The following is a 24,212-nucleotide window of genomic DNA, read 5'->3' as shown; positions in this document are numbered from 1 at the left end:
GGTGTGCTATCACGTTATAGGGATAGCAACCAGGGTCACATAACAATGTGGGTATATTTTTGTATGAAAAACGAACTTCATCTATAAACTTTCACCTAAAGCAAAATAAAAAAAGGATCATCTGAGGATCTTGTTAAAATGTAGATTCCGATTCAGTATATCCGGAGTAGAAATGCAAATTCTCAGCAGGGGTTCTAATGGGAACAAACCAGTTTGAAGCCCTAGTTTATTCTTCCATTTTTCACACACCCAGGGCTACTTAGAAAAGGGACTTATTTATTCTCTGGCTCCACATTACCACATCCAAAATCTTATCATCCTTTCTGTTACAAAAACCCTCTAAAATTTTTATGGCCATTGTCACCTAGCCCTCTCTTGGCCACTCACTCCACATTCACTGCATCTCAGTCTAACTCTCTTCCCCAAGTCCTGCTAAAGATATGGGTGGCCTCCTCCTCCCTACCTCCCCGGGTACTAGTGTGGCTTCACTCTGGACTCCATCATTACCCAGAACCATTTCAACCCTGCAAACTTAAACTCTAATATCCCACCATAAACCATTACCAGGCTATTCTCCAGTTCTCTCTTTTAAGAAAAACAAACAAAAATAGCTACTGTACACTTTGACCTCATTGCAAGCACCAGTTCATGGATCACTCTGTTTTTGAGCTATCTATCGCCCATCTGCCTTCACTGTCTCATCTATGTGCTATCCTTTAAAACATTATTTCACCATTATCCTTTACTGATCTACTCAAACATAGAAATACTTGAGAATGGAAGCAGGGCCAAGATGGCAGAATAGCCAGATGCTTCTGGCAATCCCTCTTACAACAAAGACCTGAAAAATTAAGTGAAACGATTATATTTATGACAAGCTTGGAGCCCTGAACATCAAAGGCAAAGTTAGAAAACAGACTGAGCAGCAGGGAGAGGGAGAGTTGCTTCAGAAACGGAGAGGAGTTACCGGACCTGAATAGCTGGGATCTTTCAGGCACCATTCCCAGGAGTGGCTGCAGCGGGCTGGTAGTAGCATTCAGCCGCAGTTTCCTCAGGGAGAAGCAGCCAGCCGCACAGTCTACTCACACCTCCAGAACCAGAGAAGAACGGCACTCTCAGCAAAAGCTAAGTACTTCCATATGTTTTATCGCGCTCCCCACCCCCAAGCTGGCTTCAGTGGCTGTCAATTTCCCTGGGCCTGAGATAGGCCATTTTGAGCACCCTGAGCCATGCTCCCAGACTTGGAGAAGAAATAAATTCACAACAGGGGGAAAAGATAATCTCCCAGCTCTACTAACCTGGGGAGCTGAAGACAGGAGTGGCTGTTGTCCAGGCATAAACAGTCTGTGGACTCTGAATAACTTTCCCCCCTGCATGGACCTCTGTGGGCCTATTTCAGAAGACTAGGCCCTTGCTGGCAGACTGCAACTGTTTAAGCTGTGCAGTGGAGACATGAGTGATACTTCACACCACTTTGCCTATTAAACAGCATCCTCACCTACCCACATCAGGGGCATAAGGAATGGTGGATCCACTCAGGTCTCCCAGCCACCCATGACAGAGGTCCAAGGATAACTGGTACCTCCCGGTCTTTACAACCGAAAACATTGGGTGCCCATGGTCCGTCTGCAGAACCCACCCACCTGTACCCTCTAGGGAACAAGGACACGCTTTCCTCAGAGACACTTGGGGGATGGTTCTCAGCCCCCTGCCTTGATCCGAATGTGACCCCCTGCTGCAACCAGATACAGGTACATACACCAAATGCCCATGCCCCTCTAAGACCGTAGGACAGAGCTTGTACCACACACTTGAAGACCAACTACCTGGATACCTGAGCTGAATCCACACAAGAAAAGCAAATGGACTCATAAACTCATATACTTGATAACAGGTCTAGCCATCTGATGACAGGAAGTCAGAGCTCCAAAGGTGAAAATAATCAAGCTAGCTCACTCAAACAACCCATCTGGGCATATCAAATGAAAACAAAGGAAGAAATTAGGATACAGTAAGCAAACATAAAATAAACTAATACAATAACTTATAGATGGCTCAGAAAACAGTCAATATGAAACCACATAAAGAAACAGATCATGATGGCTTCACAAAGTTCTCAAAACAAAGAATCAAAAGACCTTCTGGATGAAGGTGCCTTTCTCAAATTACCAGATGCAGAGTTCAAAAAGTTAATATACAGAACTCTTCAAGACATCAGGAAGGAATCAGGCAATATGCAGAACAAGCCAAAGAACACAGATAAAACACGTGAAGGAATTAAAAAGTTATTCGAGAACATAATGAAAAATTTAATAAGCATCAAGAATCCATAGAGAGACAGCAATCAGAAATTCAGAAGATTAACAAAATTACAGAAGTAGACAACTCAATAGAAAGTCAGAGGAGCAGAATAGAGCAAGTGGAAGGCAAAATTGGTGACCTTGAAGATAAAGCACTTGATACCAATATATATGAAAAAAAATCAGATAAAAGAATTAAAAAAAAATAAAAAACCTTAAGAATCACATGGGAATCTATCAGCAGAAATAACCTACGAGTGATTAGAGTACCAGAACAGGGAGGGATAACAGAAAATACAGAGAGAATTGTTGAAGATTTGTTGGAAGAAAACTTCCCTGATATCATGAAGGATGAGAAGATATAAATCCAAGATGCTCATCGAACTCCACATAAGGTAGATGTTAAAAGAAAGTCACCAAGAGATATTATAATCAAACTTGCCAAAACCAAAGATAAAGACAGAATTTGAAGAGCCACTAGGGATAAACGAAAAATCACCTACAAAGGACAGTTAATAAAAACAAGCTTGGACTACTCGGCAGAAAGCATGCAGGCAAGAAGGCAATGGGATGACTTATATAAAGCATTGAAGGAAAAAAAATCACCAGCGAAGAATCATATATCCAGCAAAGCTGTCTGTCACATATGAAGGTGAAATTACGACATTTCCAGATAAACAGAAGTTTAGAGAATTTGTTAAAACCAAACCAAAACTGCAAGAACTATTAAGAGATTTCTCTAGTTAGAAAATCAATAATATCAGGTATCAGCCTAAGGATAGAACACTGGACAGAGCAATCAGATGTTGACCCAGACAGGGAAATCACAAAAATAAATCAAGATAAATAAAAAACACTCAAAACAGGGAAACAGGGATGTCGTTATGTAAAAGAAGACAACATTAACATACTAAAGAGGGACTGAGAAAGGTAGTCATAGATCTTTCATATGGAGAGGAAGACGAGGCGATATAAAGAAATGAAAGTTAGGTTTAAACTTCGAAAAATAGGGGTAAATATTAAGCTGACCATAAAGGAGACTAACTAACCTGCTCATCAAAATAAAATACAAGAAAAAATAGAGTCAGCAGAAACAAAATCAACAACAAAAAGAAGAAGAAAAGGCAATACATAAAGATAAACTACTCAGCACAAAAAATTAAGCGGGAAAAAGAAACTGTGAACAATACACAAAAAGAGGCATCCAAATGACAGCACTAAACTCATACTATCCGTAACTACGCTGAAAGTAAATGGAATAAATGCACCAATAAAGAGACAAAGAGTGGAAGAATGGATAAAAAAAAGATGATCCATCTATATGCTGCCTACAAGAGACACACCTTAGACTTAGAGACACAAACAAACTAAAATTCAAAGGATGGAAAAAATATATATCAAGCAAACAACAATCAATAAAGAGCAAGAGTGGCAATATTAACTTCTGGCAAAACTCACTTTAAAGTTAAATCCGTCACAAAGGATAAGGAAGGACATTACATAATGATTAAAGGGATGATATACCAAGAGGATATAACCATATTAAATATTTATGCACCCAACGACAGGACTGCAAGATACATGAAACAAACTCTAACAGCACTGAAAAATGAGATAGCTCCACAACTGTAGTAGGAGATTTCAACACACCACTGAAGGTGTGAAGGACAGGACATCCAGAAAGAAGCTCAATAAAGACACGGAAGAGTTCAATACCACAATCAACCAAATCGATCTTATAAACTTATACAGAACACTCCATCCAACAGCAGCCAAGTATACTTTCTTTTCTAGTGCACATGGAACATCCTCTAGAATAGACCACATATTAGATCATAAAGCAAGCCTTAGCAGAATAAATATTACAAAGCATCTTCTCTGACCATAAGGCCAGAAAAGTGGAAATCAACAACAGAAAAAGCAGGGAAAAGAATTCAAACACTTGGAAACTGAACAATACCCTGCTCAAAAAATACTGGGTTATAGAAGACATTAAGGATGGAGTAAAGAAATTCATAGAATCCGATGAGAATGAAAACACTTCCTATCAGAACTTTTGGAATACAGCGAAAGCAGTGCTCAGAGGTCAATTTATATCAATATATGCACACATACAAAAAGAAGAAAGGGCCAACATCAAAGAATTATGCCTACAACTTGAGCAAATAGAAAGAGAGCAACAAAAGAAATCTTCGGGCACTAGAAGAAAGGAAATAACAAAAATTAGAGCAAAGCTAAATGAAATAGAAAACAAAAACAATTGAAAGAATTAACAAGACCAAAAGCTGGCTCTTTGAAAAAATCAACAAAATCCATAAACCATTGGCCAAACTGACAAAAGAAAAACAGGAGAGGAAGCAAATAACTCGAATAAGAAATGAAATGGGTGATATTACAGCAGACCCAACTAAAATTAGAAGAATCGTATCAGATTACTATGAAATATTGTACTCTAACAAATTAGAAAACCTAGAAGGAATGGATGAATTCCTAGAAACACACTACCTACCTAAACTAACACAAACAGAGGAAAAACAACTACATAGACCCATAACAAAAGAAGAGATTGAAAAGGTAATCAAAAAACTCCCCCCCAAAAAAAGCCATGGCCTGGACGGCTTCACTACCGAATTCTACCAAACTTTCACAGAAGAATTGACACCACCGCTACAAAAGGTATTGCAGAACACAGAAAAGGATGGAATACTGCCATAGTCATTTTACGTAGCCACCATATCCCTGATAATAAAACCAGGTAAACACATCACACAAAAAAGAAAATTACACGCCTATATCCCTTATGAACTTAGATGCAAAAATCCTCAACAAAATTCTAGCCAATAGAATTCAACAACATATCAAAAAAATAATTCACCATGACAAAGTGGGATTCATACCAGGTATACAGGGATGGTTCAACATTAGAAAAACAATTAATGTAATCCACCACATAAATAAAACAAAAGACAAAACTCACATAATTTTATCAATTGATGCAGAAAAAGCATTTGACAAAGTTCAACACTCATTCATGATAAAAACTCACAGAAAAATAGGAATAGAAAAAAAATTCCTCAACATAATAAAGGGCATTTATACAAAGCCAACAGCCAACATCACCCTAAATGGAGAGAGTCTGAAAGCATTCCCCTTGAGATCAGGAACCAGACAAGGATGCCTTTTATCACCACTCTTATTCAACATTGTGCTGGAGGTCCCAGCAAGAGCAATTAGGCTAGATAAAGAAATAAAGGGCATCCAGATTGGCAAGGAAGAAGTAAAAGTATTTCTATTTGCAGATGACATGATCTTATACACAGAAAACACTAAACAATCCTCAAGAAAACTACTGAAACTAATAGAAGAGTTCAGCAGAGTATCGGGATACAAGATAAACATACAGAAATCGGTTGGATTCCTATACCAACAAAAAGAACATCGAAGAGGAAACCACCAAATCAACACCATTTACAGTAGCCCCCAAGAAGATAAAATACTCAGGAATAAATCTTACCAGGGATGTAAAAGCCCTATACATAGAAAACTACAAGACACTACTGCAAGAAACCAGAAGAGACCTACGTAAGTGGAAAAACATACCTTGCTCATGGATAGAAAGATTTAACATTCTAAAAATGTCTATTCCACCAAAAGCAATCTATAGATACAATGCAATTCTGAATCCAATTTCCAATGACATTTTTTTAATGAGATGGAGAAACAAATCACCAACTTCACATGGAAGGGAAAGAGGCCCCAGATAAGTAAAGCATTACGGAAAAAGAAGAACAAAGTGGGAGGTCTCACTCTACCTGATTTTAGAACCTATTCTACCGCCACAGTAGTCAAAACAGCCTAGTACTGGTACGACAACAGATACATAGACCAATGGAACAGAATTGAGAATCCAGACACAAATCCATCCACATATGAGCAACTGATACTTGACAAAGGCCCAAAGTCAGTTAAATGGGGAAAAGACAGTCTCTTTAACAAATGGTGCTGGCATAAATGCATATCCATCTGCAAAAAACAAACAAAAAGACCCATACCTCACACCATGCACAAAAACGAGCTCAAAATGGATCAAAGACCTAAACATAAAATCTAAAATGATAAAGATCATGGAAGAAAAAATAGGGGCAACGCTGGCATAAACAGTATACAAAACATTACTAACAATGCAGAACAGAAACCAGATAATTGGGAGCTCCTAAAACTCAAACACCTATGCTCATCCAAAGACTTCACCAAGAGAGTCAGAAGATTACTTACAGGATGGGAAGAAGTTTTTAGCTACGAGATTTCCGATCAGCGTCTGATCTCTAAAATCTACATGATGCTACAAAAACTCAACTACAAAAAGACAAATAACCCAATTAAAAAATGGGCAAAGGATATGTATAGGCACTTCACTGAAGAAGACATTCAGGTAGCTAACAGATACATGACGAAATGCTCACAATCATTAGCCATTAGAGAAATGGAAATCAAAACTACAATGAGATGCCATCCCACTCCAGCAAGGCTGGCATTAATCCAAAAAACACAAAATAATAAATGTTGGAGAGGTTGTGGAGAGGCTCGAATATTTATAGACTGCTGGTAGGAATGTAAAATGGTACAACCACTTTGGAAATTGATTTGGTGCTTCCTTAAAAAGCTAGAAATAGAACTACCATATGATACAGCAATCCCACTCCTTGGAATATATCCTGGAGAAATAAGAGCCTTTACACGAACAGATATATGCACACCCATGTTCACTGAAGCACTATTTACAACACCAAAAAGAAGGAAGCAACCAAGGTGCCCATTAACAGATGAATGGATAAATTATGGTATATTCACACAATGGAATATTACACATCAATAAAGGACAATGATGAATCCGTGAAACATTTCATAACATGGAGGAATCTGGAAGGCATTATGTTGAGTGAAATTAGTCAGCAGCAAAAGGATAAATATTGCATAAGAACTCGAGAAATAGTTTAAACAGAGAATATTCTTTGATGGTTACAAGAGGGGGGAAGGAGGGAGAGGGGCAGAGGGGTATTCACTAATTAGATAGTAGATAAGAACCATTTTAGGTGAAGGAAAAGACAACACACAATACAGGCGAGGTCAGCACAACTGGACTAAACAGAAAGCAAAGAAGTTTCCTGAATAAACTGAATGCTTGAAAGTCCAGCATAGCAGGGCCGGGGGTTTGGGGACCATGGTTTCAGGGGACGCATAAGTCAATTGGCATAATAAAATCTATTAAGAAAACATTCCGCATCCCACTTTGGAGAGTGGCATCTGGGGTCTTAAACGCTAGCAAGCGTCCATCTAAGATGCATCAATTGGTTTCAACCCACCTGGAGCAAAGGAGAGTGAAGAATGCCAAAGACACAAGGTTATTATGAGCCCAAGAGGCAGGAAGGGCCACATAAAGCGGAGGCTACATTAGCCTGAGACCAGAAAAACTAGATGGTGCCCAGCTACAACTGATGACTGTCCTGACAGGGAACACAACAGAGAACCCCTGAGGGAGCAGGAGAGTAGTGGGATGCAGACTCCAAATTCTCGTAAAAAGACCAGACTTAATGGTCTAACTGAGTCTAGAAAGACCCCGGAGGTCATCGTCCCCAGACCTTCTGTTAGACCAAGACAGCAATCTTCCCAAAGCCAACTCTTCAGACAGGGATTGGACTGGACTATGGGATAGACAATGGTACTTGTGAAGAACGAGCTTTTCGGATCAAGTGGACAGATGAGACTATGTTGGCATCTCCTATCTGAAGGGGAGATGAGAGGGTATAGGGAGTCAGAAGCTGGCTGAATGGACACAAAAAAGAGAGAGTAGAGGGAAGAAGCGTGCTGTCTCATTAGGGGGAGAGCAATTAGGAATATATAGTGAGGTGTTTATAAATTTTTGTATGAGAGTCCAACTTGATTTGTAAACTTTCACTTAAAGCACAATAAAAAGTAAAAAAAAAAAACCTTGAGAATGGGCAAATTTATATATTAAAAAAAACTAAAAAACAGTAACAGTGCTCTATATAAAAGAAATACTACTAAATAACAGTCCTACTAATATTGGCCTTACCCAGATAATCTTAAAATTTTCCACATGCTCTGGCTAATGTTTAATGACTCTGTTAATCTTAACAAAAGCACATCAGGTATCTATAGGTAAGCTCTGCTTGAATTAGACAGAATCAAAGATGCTAATATGACGTCCCAGCAGGATTCTGAGCAGTATTGGAGCAGTGGAACTCAGAGGTACCTTTCTGGGAATAATTTAAAACTTTATTATCCAACAAATGTTTCTCCTCTCAGCACTGTGCTGATGCTTTGTATTTTAAAGAATCATCATGCTATCTTCAGGGAATTATGTCAGTTTCAACTAACTCTCCATCCATTTTATTTCATTTTTCCTCTTTTATCATAATATAGGAATCTATCTTAATATCTAACTACAAAAAGTCACTTATATCCAATTCCTTGCAAGAATGTATTAACACTAACCTTGAAATCAAATCTCTCCAGGAAGCCTCAGCCATGAGAAGCAGGCCTCACCTTACTCTCTGGATGGCAGACACCATGCTCCTTTTCCTCCTCCCATTTGAACCATGGATCTTCTCTAGAGTTGAGGCCCAGAATCTTAGAAGACAAACTGTTAAAATTTGTATCCACCAAAGTGTTAGGAAAATGCTTGTGAGGAGACAGTAGAAAGGTAATAGGAATGTAGTTCAAAAGGCCAGAGGTGGGCCCAGAAGAGGAGCAACAATAAAACACAAAAATCTGAGTCAAGTGCAACAGAATTACTCCAGTTACAGGCCAGGAGCCGCAGGAAGAGCCAATCAGAAAATTGGGGTAAATAGATTGAGGGGACATTGGGAGAAAGAGGTTCATTGAGGCATGCTGTTCACTGAGGCAAAAGGGGCATAGGAGGTTAGACCCAGGCTCATGAAACAGGGCTGGCAGGATCAAAGCACAAAGTAGGTTCCACACACCTGGCTGGCATGCAGGGCAAGGCTTTTCATCCTCACACACTACTTGGGATGCCAGTGACCTGAGCACCCAGACACAAGCAGGCTTGGGAGGCTTACCCTCCTTCTTGATGAAGGATGGCTATAGAGAGCATGGCATCTCCTCCTGAAGGCTTAAAAGCAGCCAAAATTTATCTCCAAATCCTACTCCTCTGTGGAACGAAAACTCTTGATCTGCCAGTGCCTCCTTGAAAGGGGCAGGGTGAAGCGCCAAGTAACTGAGTAACTGAGCAGTCATAAGAACAGCTTCAATGGTAAGGTTGGGGTAAGGACCAATAATACTTTATTCATTCATCAATTATTTATTGAAAACCTAATCTGTGATAAAGCAGAGGTAGGTGCTGAGGAAACAAAGATCAACATGCCAAGGGCAAAAATTTTAACATATAAGCATTCATTCCTACACCTTCCCCTTAAGTCCCCCCTCCCCCACCTTAAAGGAAGTTTCTGTTTGCATACTCCACTTTGGGGGCTTTTCTGTGCTGATCTGGACAATGGGTGGAAAAGAAGCTTGAAAGAAGTCAAGTTAGACTGTATTGACCATACGATAAGAAACTGAGATAGAGGCAGGATGAGGAGCAGAGAGCAGAGATCTGGAGGAGAGAGGAAGGTGAGAGGGAAAGGGACTAGAGAGAACAAGTGAGGAAGGCCTGAGTTTGGGTAGTGAGAAATTGGGAGCAGGTGGGTCAACAAGTGGAGAGACAGATCAGTGACGAAAGCCAGAAAAGAACTGGTTATGTGTGTGTTTCATTGCGTCTCAGGAAAAGACAGCTTTCAGTGCGGTCAGTGAGACAGGGGCATAATGTGCTGACTGTGCTATCTATTTTTAATCTGGATTCTAGATTAACATCTTTTTTTTTTTTTTTTCCTTGAGAAAAACATGGTTTCCTTGGTGGTCAAAACCAGGAATGTGAAACCATATGCCTTGAGGGGTCTTAACCAAGTGAGCATCTGCACCCCTCAAAATACACGTACTCAGGAAGAGTGCTGTCTGGGTGCTCTTGCCAACAAGGTATTTTTGCAAGATGTTTTTGTTGTTAGGTGCAGTTGAGTCAGTTCCAACTCATAGAAACCCTATGTACCACAGAACAAAACACTCTCCGGTCCTGCGCCATGCTCACAATCATTGTTATGCTTGAGCCCATTGTTGCAGCCAGTGGGTCAATCCATCTCCTTGAGGGTCTTCCTCTTTTCTGCTGGTCCTATATTTTACCAAGCATGATGTCCTTCTCCAGGGACTGATCCAAAGTATTTAAGATGCATTCTCACCATCCTTGTTTCTAAGGAGCATTCTTGTACTTCTTCCAAGACAGATTTGTTTGTTCTTTTGGCAGTCCATGGTACATTCAATATTCTTTGCCAACACCACAATTCAAAGGCGTCAATTCTACTTCGGCCTTCCTTACTTGTTGTTCAGCTTTCACATGCATATAATGTGATTGAAAATACCATGGCTTGGGTCAGGCTCACCTTAGTCTTCAAGGTGACATCTTTGCTTTTCAACACTTTGAAGAGGTACTTTGCAGCAGATTTGCTCAATACAACACATCTTTTGATTTCTTGACTGCTGCTTCCATGGCTGTTGATTGTGGACCCAAATAAAATGAAATCCTTGACAACTTCAATCTTTTCTCCATTTATCATGATGTTGCTCATTGGTCCAGTTGTGAGAATTTGTTTCTTTATGCTCAGGTGTAATCCATACTGAAGGCTGTGGTCTTTGATCTTCATCAGTAAGTGCTTCAAGTCCTCTTCACTTTCAGCAAGAGAGGTTGTGTCATCTGCATAATGCAGGTTGTTAATGAATCTTCCTCCAGTCCTGATGCCCTGTTCTTCATGTAGTCTAGCTTCCTGGATTATTTGTTCAGCACACAGACTGAATAGGTATGGTGAAATGATACAACGCTGATACACACCTTTCCTGACTTTAAACCATGTAGTATTCCCTTGTTCTGTCCTAACGACTGCCTCTTGATCTAAGTACAGGTTCCTCACGAGCACAATTAAGTGTTCTAGAATTCCCATTCTTTTCAATGTTATCCATAATTTGTTAAGATAGACAAAGTAAATACATGTAAGCATCTTGTGACCATGATCTAATTGTCCTGTGAAACTATCTGTAGTCACTAACTATACTAATAATAATCTGTAACCAGAGTGTAATTATTACAACATTCATTGATTTTCCTGTAATTTTGCTCCCTATGGTTTGATTCCTCTTTTTACTCCTTAAGAATACTTCTTATATAACAAAATTGCCCTGGGACTACCTGGTTCCATTTTCAATGGGCTACATAGTTCCTCAATTGCAATTGTTTAAACCCTTGATAAACCTATTTTAACTTGAAACAACATTTAAGTTTCTCTCTACAACAATTGCAATTCCTGCACAACTTTAGTGTCTCTTGGAGGCTTTCTGAGTTTCTTTGTGATTGGAATTGTATTTTACTTTTGGATGCCACAAAACTGGCCAAAAAGTGGCCCAACTTTTTGGAGATTACAAAATAAGACATGGTCCTTTCCCTCTAGATGTTCAAATAGGGAAAATAGACATGTAACATAAAACAACACAATAAGACCCTGCAAGTGCAGTGACAGACATCTGTATAGGACATGGGGTTGGCAAATGAGGAACAGGTCACTTAGTTTACCCCTAAGTCTAGGATAACCAAGTGCTCTCTCAGCAGAAAGCCCAATGGAGTCTAGGAGTAGGTTTTTTGTTTTTTAACTTATCTAGCTACAAAGTAATTATCAAGAGCAAGGAATGCCTCAATCCTGGACACGAAGAAGCAGAAAACCCAAATTCCCTCAACGAACTATCACATCTAAGACTCACCTAAGTCAAGCAGCAGCCCATTTGGGTAACTGGAAATTCCCTTTCCTTTTTAGTCTAAGAGCTCCCTAAGCAGGGCGTGTCTTCTTTTCTACTCTAGTATCACCTAATCAAAAGAAAACGTGTGTAGAATGAGGGCTGGTATTGGCATAAGGGAACTCTGTACCAAAGCACGTAAGTGTGGAAGGGGAAAGGACTGAATGCTAAATGAAGCCTGAAATTGTATTGAAACAAAGTCAGCCCCAGAGCATCTGCAATATTATAGCTGAGGTTGCATTTAGTTTGCTACCCCCAGGCAAAGGGAGGACCTAGAGCTTCCAAGCACAGCTAAAGCAATCACTTTGCTGGTAGGTGCCAGCCAAGTGACTCACTCCCAAACCTGTTTAATATGAAACAGCATTAGCAGACTGGATATAGCCTCAGGGAGGTCAGCTGCTAACCAGTTCAGATTATAGCTGCAATACCTCAAATGAAGCCATTTACAGTGTCTCTGCACATGTTTTCAGTGCCATACAGCACTGTGTCCATGAAAGGGATTATCCTTGAAGTCAAAAGATCAGGGTTCTTGTTCCCATTCTGTAGCACTTGCCTATGTGAGTTAGGTTAACCTGGTCTGAAAAATGAGGTTGACTTCTTGTTCATACAATGGGGCAATACTCTCCCTTTCTACCCCGCCTTATGGTAGTTTTGAGGATCGAATGAGAAATATTATGAGAATTAAGTGAGATCATGAAAATGGTAGAGAGCTATATACAGTAAAATCTGTGAGAGGACTATCTTGTTTTTCCAGGTCTCCCAAATTTTATACCTTTGACAGGGTGCAGTCTTACCACTTTTCTATTGCTCTCTTTTAGTGGGAAATATTTGAGTTTTCCTTCTCTGACAGGTTTCCAGCTTTCACAGGTTTTATTCTACTAGGTATCATCATCACATAAAGTATCATAAATTTCCTTTACACCTTCATTGGTGCTGGAGGGAATTTCTTTAAATGGCAGGAATGAGAAAACTAATACATGAAGAATATTGCTTCTCATACTTTAATATCAACAGCATGGAAAGCACCATTGTCGCGATTATTGCAGACTTTTGTCATCCCAGGCACTAAACTGGAGTCTTTTCAAGAAGATTAGAGCTCCCCGCTTCAGTGTTATCTGGACTATCAATTAGACCATCTGTGATATTTTCCAGCAAGAACTTTAAAGAGACCTCTGTTGTGGAAATTTATGCAATTCTTTCTCCCATCTGGAATTACACGGGCAAGAAAATAAGCAAAAGGATATATATTTTTTTCCTATTCCCATCTCTATCTCCCAGAGGGGCTACAATAAGCCCAGTGAGGCACTTGTCTCAAGCGCACAATGTAAAGGGGGGCCAAAAAACTCAATAATCAAGATAAATATTTTAAATTTTAAAAACAAAATTAATCAAAACTTTAAATAAAGATAAACAACAGTGTCATTCTGAGATATATTGAAGTCTAAGCAAAAGGGAAATAATAGTAACATTAATTCTGCCTTTATTTAAAATGTTGATATTTTGTTCATCAGGCATTTTGGCAGCAATTTTGATGTATCATAGGCAGTATTTTTTTTTTTCTTTCTTAGCAGCACCTAAAATTATAGTTTGCCTTATTGTCGATGGCATCTTAGATTTGGGTAAATGCTTTCCATGTGGTATGGTGAACAAGCATGACTCCTTGCAATCAAAACCCAACCTGACTGTGTCTCCCACTGTTCTGTAATGTTCAGTGGAGGTTACCTTCCCTGCTCCTGAATGAAAACTCTGTGAGTCCAATGGCTTTTCTGCTCACTCTTAAATACACTCTAATGGGAAAGTCTCACAATCATTTTAAGTCATAAACACAGCTTTAGTTAGCAAAGAGAATGCATAAACCCCTGTAAAAATCAAAACTCACAACTTCACTTAGTTGTATATCTCCTCTCCACCAGTTCAGGCCTCGAAGCCTGCAGTGGGAAAGGGAGATGGGTCCTTCTGCAATCTGTTCTCCCCAGATATCTTTCACCTTCACTTGATAATTGCTGTTTGTTCTCCCTGAAAATGGTAGGGGCTTGGCAGATGACAGAGGAAGGCAATAAACCAGCCCTTATCTGGCTCTGTGGCTTCACATTCCCTAGGCCAGGAGGATGGTTAAAGGGGACACTTTCTCTTGTGGGCACATTCAGTGGCTTGTCAGAATATCCCTACTGGGTCCCCTCCCCTCATATGCGTCTAAAATGTTTGTCCCACGGAATAGGGGGAACTCAAGGGGGATTCAAGGATGTTCATCATATAATTAACTACTTTTCTGTATGCTTCTGCAGTGCAATGGATCACTTTTATGTCTCCTTTCTCTCCATGGTCTTGTAACTTCCATCCAAGTGATTGGGTGGACTGTGCAAATAAAGTAAATGTGGCCGCCCAAGGCGATTGGTCAGTTTTGCCATCCTGGTAGGCTTAAAAGAGAGCCAATTCCAGAGCAGAGAGAGGATCCCACCATCACCAAGGAAGAATAGCCAGAAGCAGAGAACACATCCATTGGACCTGGGATCCCTGTGCTGAGAAGCTCCTGGAACCTGGAAACAGACAGAGAGCTCTTGAGAAGCAGTGTCAGAGAACTGACAGCAGGAGACAGCTGGCGACGGTGTGGTGGACTTCCCAGCCTGTGGCACGAGAAATCTGAGTGCCTTTGGGCAAGAGGCTTGCTGGTGGAGTAGGGTGCCTATGGGCACTTATCAGCAGAGTTAACAGAACTTTGTAAAACTCACCTGAACAAGGCAGAGGCTGAGGGCCAGAGAGGCATGCCTGTGAGCAGGACTGAGAAGAGGCTGTCCATAATAAATTCCATAATTGTCAGTATTGTCTGTGAGTTCTGTGTGGCCAATGCAATGAATTATTGAACCCAGCAGAAAAGTAGAGAGTGCTGTGGGAGGGTTGGTTGGAGGGTGGAAGCATGTCTGATCTTCTCCTCATAGGAATCAGCCTTGAGATACTGATCTTGATTCTCCTTCACCCTTGTAAAGTTAGAGGAGGTCTGACACCACCTGTGTCATTTTTACAGCTTCATATATTCTAAAATTTCTTAATTAAAAAAAAAAAAAAAAACACTGAGAAAACAAGGGGATAGAATCCTAGCATGGAAACAACTACCTTTGCTGGGTGTAAACTCCCTGCCTTATCAGTCTCCCTCTCTCGTTTCACTATGTCATTTCTGCTTTTCCTGGGGTTCATTTTTAATACTTTCATTAAAAAAAAAAAAAAACATTGTGGTAGAGTCAATTCCAACTCATTGAGACCCTACAGGACAGAGTAGAACTGCCCCATAGGATTTCCAAGGAGTGCCTGGTAGATTTGAACTGCCGACCTTTTGGTTAGCAGTCATAGCTCTTAACCACTATGCCACCACCACCTTCATCCAAACCAAAACCAAACCACTGCCATCGAGTCGATTCCGACTCATAGGGACCCTATAGGACAGAGTAGAACTGCCCCAAAGAGTTTTCAAGGAGCACCTGGCAGATTTGAACAGCCATCCTCTTGGTTAACAGCTATAGCACTTAACCACTATGCCACCAGGGTTTCTATCACCTTCACAGACCTATAAAAATATAAGCTTGTCTCAACTGAGATAAACTCTCTTGCCCTGTCACACGATAGTTTATTTCTTACTGAATAAGCAGAGCAATACACATTGGTTTCTAATTTCTTCAAGAATAAATGGCCCTGGCCAGAATCCAGTCCACTCCCAGTCCCCTGGGGCCTCATCGAAAGAACTGGAACATCTCCACCCTCAACTTCTAGGGCAGAAATCAACAAGAATCCCACAGCAAGAAAAGTGCTATGAAAACAATAATGTCATCTAAAGGCAAAAAACACATCTTGTTCTCACCTCTGAGAGTTACACTGCATTGCTTGTCTCCAGGCACTGGAACTGAAGAGACAGGAATGTTGCAGAGGCTAAATAGTTGTTCTCACTTTAAGACTGGCTGCATTGCTCAGCTTCACGGTACCAACAATATATCATTTATATCCTTGAATGCTCCTTTTCCATAGGAAAGCCTTCAATATTCTGCTTTATCAATAGTATCTAAATGTGTAGTTCTACTTTTCCTTCTATAGAGGTTGGATTTAACTGGAAAACAATTTGAATTCTTACACATTTTAAAGTGCCTGCCTGAATGCAGGATGTCTGAATAAAAACACTTTACCAACATGATAAGTTTCAGGATCATAAGAAGAGAACAACTAGTTGTGGGTTGGTCTTGTAGATAAACCAACAAAGCACAGAGGGACACCAGTGCAGAACTCAAGCCCTTGATGACTGGGGCTGGTTTCCATGGCTAAGGAGTTATTCAAAACTAGAGGCTAGGCCTGGGGAGGAACAGCATTAAGTGTGGGAGAAAGGCGAAGGGCAGAGCTCATTTCAAGCTCATCAGTATCCCTCCTCACTCCCCTCAATCTCCTTCTAAAGCCCATCACAGGGGGTATAATAAAATCATCAGAGAATGGTGGTATGAGACAAATAAAAAAAGGAAAATAAGGGTGCAGAATCCCAAAGAACAAACATGGGATTTTATTAAAGAGTTTGTGAATTCAGATGGAGAAACAAACTGCATCTTTATGTTCACTAACCTGTAACTGAAACCTAGCATTTCCTTCAATTATGAATACAGGCAACAAACCAAAGCAATATTTCTAGTGCCTATGACTTTGTCACCACTATAATTCACAGATATTTTCAATTAACTTTAAATTTGTTGCAAATATGTTAAAACATTTTTGCTCATCACTACTTTGAAATTATGCTAATTATATTTATTAGATCTTATTATTAAATCTGTTAATAAAGAAGCATATGTGAGGCAGAGCCAAGCTGGCGGAATAGACAGACGCCTCTGGCAAGCCCTCTTACAACAAAGACCAGAAAAAACAAGTGAAATGAGTGTATTTGTGACAAGCTAGGAGCTCTGAACATCAAAGGCAAGCTTAGAAAATAACCTGAGGGATGGGGAGAGGAAGAGACAGTTCAGAAGCGGAGAGGAGTTACCGGACCTGAATCACCGGGAACCCTCAGGCACCATTCCCAGGAGTAGTGGCGAGGGCCTGGTACTAGCTTCGGCTGCAGTTTCCTCAGGGAAAAGCAGCCAGCCACACACCTACTCACACCTCCAGAACCAGAGAAGAATGGCACTCTCGGCAAAAGCTAAGCACTTGTATATAATTTACTGTGCCCCCGCCCCCAAGCTGGCTTCAGTGGCTGATTTTTCTCGGCCTGAGGTTGGCCCTGTTGAGCACCTAGAGCCATTCTCCCAGCCTTGGAGAAGGAATAAATTTGCAACTGGGGGAAAAGATAATTTCCCAGCTCTACTAACTGGGGGAGCTCAGGACAGAAGTGGCTCCTGTCCAGGCATAAACAGTCCATGGACTTTGAGTAACTTTCCCCTCTGCATGGACCTGTGTGGGCCTATTTCAGCAAAATAGGCCCTTGTTGGTAGACCCCAACCATTTCACCTGTGCAGCGCAGAGGTGGGTGTTTGATGTTTGAAATTGCTTTGCCTATTAAACAGAGTCCTCACCTACCCACATCAGGGGCCAAGGACTGGTGGCTCCACTCAGCTCACCCAGCCACCCACAACAGGGGTCCAAAGATAACTGGTACCTCCCAGTCCTTACAACCAAAAACATTGGGTGCCCATGGTCCGTCTGCAGAACCCACCCACCTGTATGCTCTAGGGAACAGGGACACGCTTTCCTCAGAGACACATGGGGGATGATTCTCAGCCCCCTGCCTTGTTCAGAGTGTGACGCTCTGCTGCAACCAGATACTGGTACCTACACCAATCACCCCTGCCCCTCTAAGACTGTAGGACAGAGCCTATACCACACAATTGCTGGTCAGCTACCTGGATACCTAACCTGAATTCATACAAGAGAAGTGAATGGACTCCTAGACTGATGTACCTGACAACAGCTCTAGCCATCTGGGGACAGGACGTCAGAGCTCCAAAGGTGAAAATAATCAAGCTAGCTCACTCAAGCAACCCTTTTGGGCATATCAAAACTAAACAAACCAAGAAGCTATGACACAATAAGCAAACATAAAATAAACTAATAAAATAACTTATAGATGGCTCAGAGACAGCAGTCAATATCAAGTCACATAAAGAAACAGACCATGAGCGCCTCAACAAGCTCTCAAAACAAAGAATCAAGGGATCTTATAGATGAAAGTGCTTTCCTGGAATTACCAGAGGCAGAATACAAAAAATTAATATACAGAACCTTTCAGGACATCAGGAAGGAAATGACACAATACGCAAAACAAGTCAAGGAACACACAAATAAAGCAATTGAAGAAATTAAGAAGATTATTCAGGAACATAATGAAAAATTTAATAAGCTGGGAAAAATCCATAGACAGACAGCAATCAGAAATTCAGAGAATTAACAATAAAATTACAGAAGTAGACAAATCGATAGAAAGTCAGAGAAGCAGAATAGACCAAGTGGAAGACAGAATTTCTGAACTTGAAGAAAAAGCACTTAGCACTAATATATTTGAAGAAAAATCAGATTAAAAAATTTTTACAAAAATGAAAAAGCCTTAAGAATCATGTGGAACTCTATCAAGAGAAATAACCTAAAAGTGATTGGAGTACCAGAACCGGGAGGGATAACAGAAAATACAGACAGAATTGTTGAAGATTTCTTGTCAGAAAAACAACAACAAATATGAGGAAAGGACAATACATGAAGATATCTACTCAGCACATAAAACGAAGTGAGAAAAAGAAACTGTCAAAAACACACAAAAAAAGACATCAAAATGATAGCACTAAATTCATACCTATCCATAATTATGCTGAATGTAAATGGGCTAAATGAACCAATAAACAGACAAAGAGTGGCAGAATGGATTAAAAAACACGATCTGTCTATACGCTGCCTACAAGAGACACACCTTAGACTTAGAGACAAAGACAAACTAAAACTCAAAGGATGGAAAAAAATACATCAAGCGCGCAACAATCAAAAAAGAGCAAGAGTGGCAATAATAATTTCTGACAAAATAGACTTTAAAGTTAAATCCGTAAGGATAAGGAAGGACACTTTATAATGATTAAAGGAACAAGATACCAAGAAGATATAACCATATTAAATATTTTTGCACCCAATGACAGGGCTGCAAAATACATAAAACAAACTCTATCAGCATTGAAGAGTGAGATAAGCAGCTCCACAATAATAGTAGGAGACTTCAACACATCACTTTTGGTGGAGGACAAGGCATCCAGAAAGAAGCTCAATAAAGACACGGAAGATCTAAATGCCACAATAAACCTACTCGACCTCATAGACATATACAGAACACTCCATCCAACAGCAGCCAAGTATACTTTCTTTTCTAGTGCACATGGAACATTCTCTACAACAGACCACATATGAGGTCATAAAGCAAGCCTCAACAGAATCCAAAACACTGAAATATTACAAAGCATCTTCTCTGACTATAAGGCCATAAAAGTGGAAATCAATAACAGAAAAAGCAGGGAAAAGAATTCAAGCACTTGTAAACTGAACAATGCTCAGAAAAGACTGGATTAGAGAAGTCATTAAGGATGGAATAAAGAAATTCATAGAATCCGATGAGAATGAAAACACTTCCTATCAGAACTTTTGGAATACAGCAAAAGCAGTGCTCAGAGGTCAATTTATATCAATAAATGTACACATACAAAAAGAAGAAAGGGCAAAAATCAAAGAATTATGCCTACAACTTGAGCAAATAGAAAGAGAGCAACAAAAGAAACCATCAGGCACCAGAAGAAAACAAATAATAAAAATTAGAGCTGAACTAAATGAAATAGAAAACAGAAAAACAACTGAAAGAATTAACAAGACCAAAAGCTGATTCTTTGAAAAACTCAACAAAATTGATAAATCATTGGCCAAACTGACAAGAGAAAAACAGGAGAGGAAACAAACAACCTGAATAAAAAATGAGATGGGTGATATTACAGCAGACCGAACTGAAATTAAAAGAATCATATCAGATTACTACGAAAAATTGTACTCTAACAAATTAGAAAACCTAGAAGAAATGGATGAATTCCTAAAAACACACTACCTACCTAAACTAACACAAACAGAGGTAGAACAACTAAATAGACCCATAACAAAAGAAGAGATTGAAAAGGTAACCAAAAAACTCCCAACAAAAAAAAAAACCTGGCCTGGACGGCTTCACTGCAGAGTTCTACCAAACTTTCAGAGAAGAGTTAACACCACTACTACTAAAGGTATTTCAGAGCATAGAAAAGGACAGAATACCCCCAAACTCATTCTATGAAGCCAGCATATCCCTGATACCAAAACCAGGTAAAGACACCACAAAAAAAGAAAATTACAGACCTATATCCCTTATGAACGTAGATGTAAAAATCCTCAACAAAATTCTAGCCAACAGAATTCAACAACATATCAAAAAAATAATTCACCATGACCAAGTGGGATTCATACCAGGTATGCAGAGATGGTTCAACATTAGAAAAACAATTAATGTAATCCACCACATAAATAAAACAAAAGACGAGAATCATATGATTTTATCAATTGATGCAGAAAAGGCATCTGACAAACTTCAACACCCATGATAAAAACTCACAGAAAATAGGAAAAGAAGGAAAATTCCTCAACATAATAAAGGCCATTTATACAAAGCCAATAGTCAACATCATCCTAAATGGAGAGAGTCTGAAAGCATTCCCCTTGAGATCAGGAACCAGACAAGGATGCCCATTATCACCACTCTTATTCAACATTGAGCTGGAGGTCCTAGCCACAGCAATTAGGGTAGATAAAGAAATAAAGGGCATCCGGATTGGCAAGGAAGAAGTAAAAGTATCTCTACTTGCAGAGGACTTGATCTTATACACAGAAAACCCTAAGGAATCCTTAAGAAAACTACTGAAACTAATAGAAGAGTTCAGCAGAGTCTCAGGATACAAGATAAACATACAAAAACAGCAGCAAAAAGAACATCAAAGAGGAAACCACCAAATCAATACCATTTACAGTAGCCCCCAAGAAGATAAAATACATAGGAATAAATCCTACCAGAGATGTAAAAGACTTATACAAAGAAAAGTACAAAACACTTCTCCAAGAAACCAAAAGAGACCTACATAAGTGGAAAAACACGCTTTGCTCATGGATAGGAAGACTTAACATTATAAAGATGTCTATGCTATCAAAAGCGATCTATAGATTTAACGCAATTCCGATCCAAATTCCAACGACATTTTTAATGAGATGGAGAAACAAATCACCAAGTTCATATAGAAGGGGAAGAGGCCCCAGATGAGTAAACATCACTGAAAAAGAACAAAATGGGAGCCCTCACTCAACCTGGTTTTAGAACCTATTATACCACCACAGTAATCAAAATAGCCTGTTACTGGTACAACAACAGATTCACAGACCAATGGGACAGAATTGAGAATCCAGACATAAATCCATCCACATATGAGCAGCTGATATTTGACAAAGGCCCTGAAGCAGTTAAATGGGGAAAAGACAGTCTTTTTAACAAATGGTGCTGGCATAACTGGATATCCATCGGCAAATAATTAAACAATACCCATACCTCACACCATGCACAAAAACGAGTTAAAAATGCATCAAAGACCTAAATATAAAATCTAAAACAATAAAGGTCATGGAAGTAAAAAATAGGGACATTAGGAGCCCTAATACCGGGCATAAACAGTATACAAAACATTACCAACAATGCAGAAGAAAAACTGTGTAACTGGAAGCTCCTAAAAATCAAACACCTATGCTCATCCAAAGACTTCACCAAAAGAGTAAAAAGATTACCTACAGACTGGGAAAAAGTTTTTAGCTATGACATTTCTGATCAGCGCCTGATCTCTAAAATCTTTTACTTCATCATTTCTTCCATTCGCTTTAGCTACTCTACGTTAAAGAACAAGTTTCAGTCTCTTCTGACATCCATTTTGGTCTTTTCTTTCTTGTCCTTTTAATGACCTTTTACTTTCTTCACGAACGATGCCCTTGATGTCATCTCTCAATTTGTCTGGTCTTCGGTCATTAGTGTTCAATGCATCAGATCTATTCTTGCAATGGTCTCCAAATTCAGGTGGATATGCTCCAAGTCATATTTTAATTCTCGTACACTTGTTCTAATTTTCTTCAGCTGCATCTTAAACTTGCATATGAGCAATTGATGGTCTGTTCCACAGTTGGCCCCTGGCCTTGTTCTGACTAATGATATTGAGTTTTCCGTCTTCTCTTTCCACAGATGTAGGTGTTTTGATTCCTGTGTTTTCCATCCAGTGAGGTGCACTTGTATAGTTGCAGTTTACGTTGTTGAAAAAAGGTATTTGCGATGAGTAAGTCGTTGGTCTTGCAAAATTCTATCATGTGATCTCCAGTGTCGTTCCTATCATCAAGGCCATATTTACTAACCACAGATCCTTCTTTGTTTCCAACTTCTGCATTCCAATCACCAGTAATTATCAGTGCATCTTGACTACATGTTTGATCAATTTCAGACTGCAGAAGTTGGTAAAAATCTTCAATTTTCTCAACTTTGGCATTGGTAGTTGGTGCATAAATTTGAATAATAATCATATTAACTGGTCTTCCTTGTAGGCATATGGATATTTTTCTATCACTGACAGCGTTGTACTTCAGGATAGATCTTGAAATGTTCCTTTTGAAGATGAATGTGATGCCATTCCTTTTCAATTTGTCATTATTGGCATAGTAGACCATATGATAGTCTGATTCAAAATGGCTAATACCAGACCATTTCAGCTCACTAATGCCTAGGATATCTATCTTTATGTGTTCCATTTAACTTTTGACAGCTTCCAGTTTTCCTAGATTCATACTTTGTACATTCCGTGCTCTGATTATTAATGGATGTTTGCAGCTTTTTGTTTTCATTTTGAGGTGTGCCACATCAGCAAATGAAGGTTTCAAAAGCTTTATTCCATCCATGTCATTAAGGTCGGCTCTACTCTGAGGAGGCAGCTCTTTGCCAGTCATATTTTGAGTGCTTTCCAACTTGAAGCGTTCATCTTCTGGCACTGTATCAGACAATGTTCTATTCCTATTCATAAGGTTTTACTGGCCAATTATTTCAGAAATAGACTGCCAGCTCCTTCTTCCTAGTCTGTCTTAGTCTGGTAGCTCCGCTGCAATCCGTCCTTCATAGGTGACCCTGCTGATATTTGAAATACCGGTGGCATAGCTTCCAACATCACAACAACATGCAAGCCACCACAATATGACAAACTGACAGACATGTGGTGGCAGTACCCAAAACCACAGTCTTACCACAAGAAACACATTAGACAAATTCCAATAATGGAATAATGGGTATTCCTACAAAATATCTAACCAGTACTACTAAAAGTTGTCAAGGTCATCAAAAACAAGAAAGGTCTGAGAAACTGCACAGTCAAGGAGCCAAAGGAGACATGACAACTAAAAAGTAAGGAAATACACTATACCAAAAAGAATTGGTAGACATTCAAACATTTCAGGAGATAGTATATGACCGAGAACTGACAGTATTGAGGAAGCAGTCCATGCTGCACTGAAGGCATGCAAAAAACATGGCTCCAGGAATTGAGGGAATACCAATTGAGATGTTTCAACAAACTGATTTAGCATTGGAAGTGCTCACTCATCTATGCTGAGAAATTTGAAAGACAGCTACCTAGCCCAATGACTGGAAGAGACACATGCTTGTGCGTATTCCAAAGAAAGGTAATCCAACGGAATGCAGAAATTATTGAACAATATCATTAATATCACAGGCAAGACAAATTTTGCTGAAGATAATTGAAAAATAGTTGTAGCAATACATCCACAGGGAACTGCCAGAAACTCAAGCCAAATTCGGAAGAGGACGTGGAATGAGGGCTATCATTGCTGATATCAGATGGATTTTGGCTGAAAGCAGAGAGTGCCAGAAAGATATTCACCAGTGTTTTACTGACTATGCAA

The sequence above is a fragment of the Loxodonta africana genome, chromosome 26 (assembly GCF_030014295.1).
Source record: "Loxodonta africana isolate mLoxAfr1 chromosome 26, mLoxAfr1.hap2, whole genome shotgun sequence".
Classification (NCBI taxonomy): domain Eukaryota; kingdom Metazoa; phylum Chordata; class Mammalia; order Proboscidea; family Elephantidae; genus Loxodonta; species Loxodonta africana.
The sequence above is the reverse complement of the archived record's forward strand: the minus strand, read 5'-3'. Positions refer to the sequence as shown.